The sequence below is a fragment of the Lolium rigidum genome, chromosome 3 (assembly GCF_022539505.1).
Source record: "Lolium rigidum isolate FL_2022 chromosome 3, APGP_CSIRO_Lrig_0.1, whole genome shotgun sequence".
Classification (NCBI taxonomy): Eukaryota; Viridiplantae; Streptophyta; class Magnoliopsida; order Poales; family Poaceae; genus Lolium; species Lolium rigidum.
This window is the reverse complement of record NC_061510.1, coordinates 173,025,277-173,035,967: the sequence shown is the minus strand read 5'-3', so window position 1 is coordinate 173,035,967 and position 10,691 is coordinate 173,025,277.

The following is a 10,691-nucleotide window of genomic DNA, read 5'->3' as shown; positions in this document are numbered from 1 at the left end:
CATACTGTTAGAGAAGAACATTGGGCCGCTAACTAAAACCATGATCCATGGTGGAAGTTTCAGTTTGACAATTAATCCTCAATCTCTTATGAGAATTTTATCTGTTGTTGAATGCTTATGCATTAAAGAGGAGTCCATTATCTGTTGTCTATGTTGTCCCGGTATGGATGTCTAAGTTGAGAATAATCAAAAGCGGGAAATCCAATGCGAGCTTTCTCCTTAGACCTTTGTACAGGCGGCATAGAGGTACCCCTTTGTGACACTTGGTTGAAACATATGCTATGCAATGATAATCCGTGTTAATCCAAGCTAATTAGGACAAGGTGCGAGCACTATTAGTATACTATGCATGAGGCTTGCAACTTATAGGATGTCTTATACATAACACATATGCTTTATTACTACCGTTGACAAAATTGTTTATTGTTTTCAAAATGAAAAGCTCTAGCACAAATATTGTAATCAATGCTTCCCTCTGCGAAGGGCCTATCTTCTACTTTATTGTTGAGTCAGTTCACCTATTCTTTCTATCCCAGAAGCAAACACTTGTGTCAACTGTGTGCATTGATTCTTACATGTTTACCTATTGCACTTGTTATATCGCTTTGTGTTGACAATTATCCATGAGATATACATGTTGAAGTTGAAAGCAACCGCTGAAACTTATATCTTCCTTTGTGTTGCTTCAATGCTTTTACTTTGAATTTATTGCTTTATGAGTAACTCTTATGCAAGTCTTATTGATGCTTGTCTTGAAAGTATTATTCATGAAAAGTCTTTGCTATATGATTCATTTGTTTACTTATTATCTTCATCATTGCTTCGAATCGCTGCATTCATCTCATATGCTTTACAATAGTATGATCAAGATTATGATAGCATGTCACTTCAGAAATTATCTTTGTTATCGTTTACCTACTCGAGGGCGAGTAGGAACTAAGCTTGGGGATGCTTGATACGTCTCAAACGTATCTATAATTTCTTATGTTCCATGCTACTTTTATGATGATACTCACATGTTTTATACACATTATATGTCATTATTATGCATTTTCCAGCACTAACCTATTGACGAGATGCCGAAGAGCAAGTTGCTGTTTTCTGCTGTTTTTGGTTTCAGAAATCCTAGTAAGGAAATATTCTCGGAATTGGACGAAATCAACGCCCAGGGTCCTATTTTTCCACGAAGCTTCCAGAAGTCCGAAGAGGAAACGAAGTGGGGCCACGAGGTGGCGACACACTAGGGCGGCGCGGCCTGGGCCCTGGCCGCGCGGCCCTGTTGTGTGGGGCCCCCGTGATGCCCCTTGACCTGCCCTTCCGCCTACTTAAAGTCTTCGTCGCGAAACCCCCAGTACCGAGAGCCACGATACGGAAAACCTTACAGAGACGCCGCCGCCGCCAATCCCATCTCGGGGGATTCAGGAGATCGCCTCCGGCACCTTGCCGGAGAGGGGAATCATCTCCCGGAGGTCTCTTCATCGCCATGATCGCCTCCGGATCGATGTGTGAGTAGTCCACCCCTGGACTATGGGTCCATAGCAGTAGCTAGATGGTTGTCTTCTCCTCATTGTGCTATCATGTTAGATCTTGTGAGCTGCCTATCATGATCAAGATCATCTATTTGTAATTCTACATGTTGTGTTTGTTGGGATCCGATGAATATTGAATACTATGTCAAGTTGATTATCAATCTATCATATATGTTATTTATGTTCTTGCATGGTCTCCGTTGCTAGTAGAGGCTCGGCCAAGTTGATACTTGTGACTCCAAGAGGGGTATTTATGCTCGATAGTGGGTTCATGCCTCCATTAAATCCGGGACGAGTGACGGAAAGTTCTAAGGTTGTGGATGTGCTTGTTGCCACTAGGGATAAAACATCGATGCTTTGTCTAAGGATATTTGTGTTGATTACATTACGCACCATACTTAATGCAATTGTCTGTTGTTTACAACTTAATACCGGAGGGGTTCGGATGATAACTTTGAAGGTGGACTTTTTAGGCATAGATGCATGCTGGATAGCGGTCTATGTACTTTGTCGTAATGCCCCGATTAAATCTCATAGTACTCATCATGATATATGTATGTGCATTGTTATGCCTTCTTTATTTGTCAATTGCCCAATCGTAATTTGTTCACCCAACATCCGCTTATCTTATGGGAGAGACACCACTAGTGAACTCGTGGACCCCGGTCCTATTCTTCACATCTGAAATACAATCTACTGCAATTGTTCTTTACTTGTTCTTCGCAAACAATCATCATCTTCCACACAATACGTTTAATCCTTTGTTTACAGCAAGCCGGTGAGATTGACAACCTCACTGTTACGTTGGGGCAAAGTACTTTGATTGTGTTGTGCAGGTTCCACCTTGGCACCGGAATCCCTGGTGTTGCGCTGCACTATACTCCGCCGCCATCAACCTTCAACGTGCTTCTTGACTCCTACTGGTTCGATAAACCTTGGTTTCTTACTGAGGGAAACTTGCTGCTGTACGCATCACACCTTCCACTTGGGGTTCCCAACGGGCGTGTGCTTTACGCGTCATCAAGCTAAATTTCTGGCATCGTTGCCGGGGAACTGGAGAAAAGTTACTCCACAAAGATTTCTAAACTCCCACGTCAACTACACGCCAGCACTCGGCTCCCCCTTCTGTCTCCCTTCGTCTTCTGGAAAAATAGGATTTTTCATATAATTTCCGTCAATTGTTGATCTTCCGAAATATTGCATTCTGACGGCGCTTTTTCCAGCAGAATCCTGACTCTGGTGCGCGATCCTCCAATAATCATGAAACATGCAAAATAGATGAAATAACATAAGTATCATCTCCAAATATGAAATATATCAATGAATAACAGCAAATTATGATATAAAATAGTGATGCAAAATGGACGTATCAGAGCCTTGGCTTGATCCTTCTTGGGTAGCGGCCTTTCTTCAAGTTGAGGTAGACCTTGAGCTTGACCTTGAGGAAGACCATGAGCTCCATCTTGAGGCCGCTTCCCTTGTTTCTTCTCACCATGTGGCTTCTTCTTCAAGGGGCACGATCTAACATGATGCCCTTCAATCTTGCACTTGAAGCACACAATCTTGTCGGGGTCCTTCACATGCCCATGGCCCTTCTTCCGCTTGTGCGTGGTGGACTTGCTCTTGTTGTTCGAGTTGAATCCAAATCCACTCTTGTCATTGGGGGATTGCTTCCCTACATGACCCTTTACCACGTCCTTCTTCAAAGAAGTGACTTGGGCCTCGAGCTCTTCGATTTCCCCTACATGGTTAGTAACAACACAAGTACTAGAGGAAGTGGAATCTTCATTGTTAGAGCAACAAGGCAAGGTTTGTAATTCACCACAAGATATAGCAATAGCATGGGTGGATGAATTACTAGCACTAGCACATGGAATTATAGAGCAACAAGGCATAGAAGGTAGTTCACCACAAGATAAATCAATAGCATGAGTGGATGAACTAAAAGCACTAGCACATGGCAAAATAACATTTTGAGAGGTAGTGCTAGTACTCACATGAGGCTCACAAGATTTTACCTTTGACATGATAGCCTCATGAGCTAACTTTAGCAAATCATGAGAGACTAGAAGATCATCATGGGAGCTAGAAAGCTTTCCATGACTTTCTTCCAATTTCTCATAATTGCTTGTTAGCAAAGCAAGTTGAGCCCTTAGCTCAACATTCTCCTTCAAGATGGATGCTTCACAAGAGGTAGAGTTAGTAGCACAAGCATTATCAATTATAGAACCAGGAGAAGGCAACTTAGTAAGCTCTATTAGGTTGAGAGCTTTAAATTGCTCATGTGACTCGGTGAGTTTGATGAGCTCACTCTCAATAGCCCTAGAGCCACTTTTGAGAAGCTCAAAATCCTCAAGGAGTTTAGCATGAGCACTTACTAGCTCAACATTTTTAATTCGAAAATCATGTGCCACCTCTAAAGCTCTATCACGAGATTCCTTTACTTTAGATAGCTCTAGAGTAAAGGTCTTCTCAAGAGATTCATTGGTGGTTTGTTGTTCTTTAAGAGCTTCACTAAGATTTGCAATCTCGTCTGCATACTCTTGCTCAAGCTCTTCCATTTTCTCAATAAGTTTTGTGCTCTCAATGGCAAAAGCCAAGATTTTCATGAAGTTAGAGCAAGCAAATTTCTTATCATGGAGAACATGGAATACCAACTCACCCAACTTGTTTAAGGAAGCAACATTAAGTCCTTTCATATCATCATCCTCATCATCACTAGATAGAGAGGGTTCCAAAGGAGGAGATACCTTTGAAGCCATAGCCATAAGGCATGTGTAAGAACCGTGCGATGATGAAGAAGATGAACTACTTGAAGCTCCATCCAAGATATTGTCTTGGCCCATAGTATCTTCGGTTTCCTCTACATTGTTAGTCACACAAATACTAGAGGAAAGCAAATTATTTTCATTATGGCAACAAGACAAGGCAAGAATATCAACATGGGATGAAGACATGCAAGGACTATCAACACTAGCATGTAAAGCATTTATAGTGCTACAACTGTTCAAGTCCAAAGATGAAACATTGCAATGAGATAGGGATGTAGAATCATCAAGAGAAGGCTCACTATCAACAATGCAATGTTCATCACCACTCACCATACCATTACTTTGTGTCTTACCACACATTGGTGAAGTGGAAGGAGTGCGATCATCCTCAATGGTCTTGGACCCACCATGTGTATCTCGAAGCTTTGTCCAAAACTCATGAGCACTCCGGAAAGGCGCGATGGAGGAAATCACTACATGACTCACAACATGGCAAAGCACTTTAGTAGCTTGAGCATCTAGATAAGAGTTTTTCTTCTCCTCAAAAGTTGGATTTTGTGGATCATTAGGAGGAGAAAAACCCATATCAAGAATTTGCTCCATATGTGGGTGCATGCCCCTAAAATAATCAAGCATGTAGAATTTCCAAGCATCATAATTAGTGCCATCAAATGTAAAGGTGGAAATGTGCACTAAACCTCTAGCCGACATCATACTGTCTAGGCGGTGAAGCCCAACAAGATAAGAGAGCCCTAGCTCTGATACCAATTGAATGTACTAGGACGTCGCCTAGAGGGGGGTGAATAGGAGGTGTATAAAAACTTCTACTTGAGAGCTAAACTAGGCGGAATAAAACTACACATGTGTTTACTAGTTTAGATCAAATCATATCAACTAGGTGTTTGCCTAAGAGCACCAACAACCTATGCTAGCATGATGAGCAACAAGGTGATAACAAGATACGTATATCATCAAGCATGATAGATATCACAATGTAAAGCACATAGGTAAAGGAGCTTGGGTTGAGAAGTAACTGGTGCACGAGGAGACGACGATGTATCCCGAAGTTCACACCCAAGGGTGCCACGTCTCCGTTGGAGCGGTGTGGAGGCACGAGGCACTCCAATGAGCCACTAGGGCCACCGTATTCTCCTCGAGCCTTTCCTCCAAGGGGAAAGCCTCGATCCACTAAGGGACCCTTGAGGGTGGTCACCGAACCCGTACAAGCTTGGGCAAACTCCCAAGTATCAAGCTTGAGGCAACTCCACAACACGGAGGCTCTCAAGTACAAGTCCACAAGAGGCTACAACACGCCACACCGGCAACAAAGCCACCAAGACACCAACGCGCCACAACCGGGTCCAAAACCACAAAGGCTACCACACTCCACAAAGGCAACAACGCCACAATGGCTACAAGGCCACAGAGGCTACAAGGCCACAAAGGCTACAAGAACACCACTAAGGTCAAACACGCCCTCTACGAGATCGAAACTGTCAACACCCGGATTTTTAAGTCCAGATGCCTATTATGTCATTCATCGCAATCCCAGGATAATGTTGTTGCGAGGCATAATAGTCGAATATCACAGTCATTATTTATTACCAGCCATAATGTCTTACAATCCTGAATCACATGATTCATCTTACACAATATAGTTGATCTTTCAATCAACAACATACACAAGTTCATACATAGCGGAAGCGTAATAGTAACTGGACTCCCTAGTCCACAGGCCAACATTTGACGTCAGAAACCCCTAGTTGTCGTAGGCGTCCTGCTGGTCATCCTCGTGATAGTTCTGTTCATCATCGTACTCTGGCCATTTGAATAGCCAGGGACAAAGCCGTAAGTACTTCAAGTACTTGCAAACTAATACTAATGTAAAGTGCCAACTACAGGTACTAAGCTCTAGTTTAACTTGCATAAGCCAAATTTTAGTTCACAAGCTTAGATCATGTGCTACCTAACTTAAGTGGGAGCATTAGTGTCATTCCCACATCATTGGTTTAACTCCCAACAAGTCATCAAGTCACCAATCACATTTACTCAAGTTTTCAAAAATCTGACACAGGAAACTGTATGGCCTTTCCAACCGTCCGTAACCGTGGACACGGCTATTCGAATAGATTAACACTCTGCAGAGGTTGCACACTTGTGCCACAACATTTGATTTCATCCGTCGGAATAACTCCGAGTCACCGTAACACGATGCGCGGATCATCAACCATAACCTTTCACTTACACATCCTAGTATGAGCACCTCTCCCCATGAGCTTGGCCTCCCGGTGAAAACCAAGCTGTTAACCCGGGAGCCGCACGAGGCTTGGCCGTACAATTTCACCTCCATTCACATCCTTTCTCAACAACCGAGGCAGCCTCAGCATAACCCCTATGATGTGTGTTCAGAGGGAACCCATACTAAGATCTATAAACTTCCAGTTAAGCCCTACCCGTAATCAAGTATTGTGGGGGTACTCAAAAATTGGAAAGGTATCGCATTCAAACCAATATCAGGTTTTTATAAAAAATCACCATCTTCTATGGTTCATAACCTCCTCCAACCATTCAATGGAATGCTTCATCATTCCAAGGTTTCAAATTCTACCGTTCACATGTTCCCATCTAAACTAGTCAAGTTTTAGTATTTTAGCACTAGCACTAATCATGAGGGGAGCTACATTGCTTTGCTATCTTTACTTCTCTAGTAGTCTTGTTCTCTAGACCAATTTTATTCTATCCTTTGAAAAACACAACCAGTACAACTTGTATAGTGTAAATATAAGATAGGCTTGTATGAAGAAAGGTAAGAATCATAGTGCCTTGCTCAAGGAGAGCTTTGCACTTTGCAAGAGTATTATCTTGCCTTGGTAGTTCTCTAGGTTTTCCCCTTCTTCTTCTGGGTAGAATCCTTCTTCCTCTTGGTAATCTCCAGTGCTAGCGTCTAAATTGGAATACGAAGTATAATCACTAAACAACCTCAAAGCTATACTAAGCACATCATTACTTCACACAAGCTATGTTAAGCACACACATGAAATAAGTAGGTGCATTGGTTGGGTGACTTGAGGAAAATAATTTCCCTTTATTCATATGTGACAAGTAAATTTCACATGGTTCTTGAGGATTAATTTCCTCTCATTGAAATCTTCTTAGGATTTAATTTCTCAAACAATAATACATGAACTTATGTTGACCCAAGTCAATCATTCATTATCATTATTGAAGAAAATGATTTAAATGAGGTAGACCACCTCATACCATTTAATAATTCTACAAATGATTTAAATCTCCAAATGTTCATATAGGAGTGTTTGGACCAGGGGTGCAAACATCACATGAATTCATTTGAGACAATATTTAAATGAAGTAAAAATACTTCACAAGATTTACTTAATAGTTTTGGACAATATCACTTAACTAAACTAGCCATATTGTCCATTAATCAAACTAGGGCATGATCATGCAACGTGACCACACCATTTTCTTGCAGAAACAATTAGTGTAAGTCAAATTTGAGCTATAGGAGTTGGAATTAACTTAATATCTATTTTGGTTGATTTTTAAGAATTATTTGAATAAGAAAAAGTCCCTGCCTTCTTCTTTTTACCATTTTATTTCTACAATGAATCTCGAAGTGAGACCAGTGGCAAATTGTAAAACTTTTTATTAGCTTCCCAAAGATATAAAGTTTGTTAAATTTGGCCAAGCCAAACAGATTCTATGGATTTTCAAAGTTGGAGCCAGTATTGAATTCAAACTAAAATTATTAAACGAGATTTGAATTAAAACGACCGGCGGGAAAACTAACTGGGCCCAAACGTTTAAAAACGGCCCAAGGCCAGCCCACCACGCATCTGTGCACGCGCGGGCCGCCTGACAGTGGGCTCCACCCGTCAGCGACTCATAATAGCCGAAGCGGTATGGACTAACATGGGACGTTGGATTAGAACACGATCTAACGGCGCACAGGCATCGTCGTCGACGGCGAGAGAGAAGCTCGCCGGCGGCGCAGGTAGGGGGTCGGAGGGCTTACGGTGCTCCAGCTAGGGTTGGCAATGGGCTCGACGAGGTTGTAGACGACGGCGAGGCTCCTGGTAGCGATGCCGTCGTCGGGGCGGCCTCCTTCTCCGGCGATTGCTGCGGGGCTTCGCGGCAGTGATGCGTCGATTGGGCGGCGGCGGTGGCTAATCGAGCATGGTGAGGTGCTTGGGAGGTCGAGGAAGGAGAGGTGAGGTTGGTGGTGTGAAGAGATGGTCGAGGCGAGGCCTCCTTTTATAGGCGCGATGGTGGCCGTGGTGCTGCGGCGAGGTCGACAAGGGCGCGGCTTCTCCGGGGGTCTAGAGAGCTAGGCGGCGACGCCGCCTATCACCCTCAGACCGATGGACAGACGGAAAGAGTCAACCAGATACTGGAGGACATGTTGAGAGCGTGTGTACTGGAGTACGGATCCAAGTGGGAAGACTGCCTGCCTTACGCAGAATTTTCTTACAACAACAGTTATCAAGCCAGCTTGCAGATGGCCCCCTTTGAAGCTTTGTACGGAAGGAAGTGCCGTACCCCCCTGAACTGGTCGGAAGTCGGAGAAAGCCAAGTCTTTGGACCCGATGTTCTTCGTGAAGCCGAAGAGAAAGTGCACAAGATCCGCGAGTACCTCAAGACGGCGCAATCAAGGCAGAAGAGTTACGCCGACAAGAGACGCCGAGAGATGACCTTCGAGATCGGAGATTTTGTCTATCTCAAAGTGTCCCCCCTGAAAGGAATGCAGAGATTCCAGCTGAAAGGAAAGCTTGCACCCAGATATGTCGGACCTTTCAGAATTCTGAGTCGCCGCGGAGAAGTATCTTATCAACTGGAGTTGCCTGAAGAAATGTCGGCTGTGCACGACGTATTTCACATCTCACTCCTTCGGAAGTGCCTGGAAGTTCCTGAGAAGACCGAAGTGTTCAAGAACATCGATCACCGTTCGGTGGATATCAACCAAGATCTGACATACCGTGAAGTGCCGATTCGCATCTTGGAAGAAGCATACGGAACCACCCGCACCCGAAGCATCAAGTTTACGAAGATACAGTGGAGCAATCATACTGAAGATGAAGCCACCTGGGAGCGAGAGGAAGACATGAAGAAAGAATACCCCTATCTCTTTAGTACCTAATTTTCTTTAAGATCTCGGGACGAGATCTTTTGTAAGGGGGAAGGGTTTGTAACATCCCAATTTTCAAATAAAGGAAGAAGAACAATTCCAAGTATCCAAAATTCAGAACCAACAAAAACTTCTACTTTGCATATAGTACCCTGCATAGGACTTGTGCATTTTGAGTGATATGCCATGATGATTGTTACTTTGTGTATGTGATGAACTCCAAAACCCTAGAGTGATCAAGTGATCATCATAAATCAAATCCATCAAAAAGAGAAAGAAATCAAATATTATAAAAACCCTAAAAACCCTAACATATGGTCTATGTCATTTTGGTAAATTTGATCTTAGACCCATTTGATCTTCACCAATAGTTGTAGTATGTTACTAAAGAGTAATTACAACTTTGGGAATCAAAGTTTTACCTTTTAAACCAATTTCAAATTTTAAAATATGATCACATGAGATAATGGTCATTTCTGACTTTTATAGTCTGGTCACCACTTTGAGCCTCTCTATTTCAAAATTTCTAAACTAAACAAACCCAACTCTTGGCATGTCATCCAAGTACACAACAAGGTGAACAACTTTTGTATAGCTCATCTTACCAAAAACTTTCTGGATCAAGAGATAGGAGCAAGCAAAGATGAGACATTAAAACAGATTCAACAATCTCCATTTTCAAAGTTTGATCAAACCAGGCCAAGTCTTGACCATCACTTGCCCTAGCATTGACCCCTGGACCCTCCTACACCTAGCCCATGCAAAGAAAACCAAGGAGATGGACAGACATGGTGTGAACATGGCCATGCCGGCCACGTTCGCCACCGGCGCGCCTCCCCTCTCTTCTCTCCACAGCAGCCCACGCCACCGTGCCAAACGCGTCGACGATGATCTCCTGGATCCGCCCGTACGCGCCCTTGACCGCGAGGACGTCGCCACGACTCGCCACGGTCGCGCCCAGGTACGCCCAGGTACGCCGCGAGCGGCATGGGCGACGTCACCGTGCACGGACGCGCGCGACACGGCCACGCGTCGCTCGCAGCACTCCGTCGTACCCCGACCAAACCCGCGCGCCCTGGAACCCTTCTCGCCACGCGGAGCTCGCCGGACATGCGTGCGTCACGCCTTGGCGACCATGGCCGCCGGAGAGGACGGACGCGCCCGCCATTGCCGCGCCAGTACATGCACGGCTCCGACCACCCTACGCGTCCCCTTGCCGCGCCGTTCACGCTCCTAGCTTCGCCG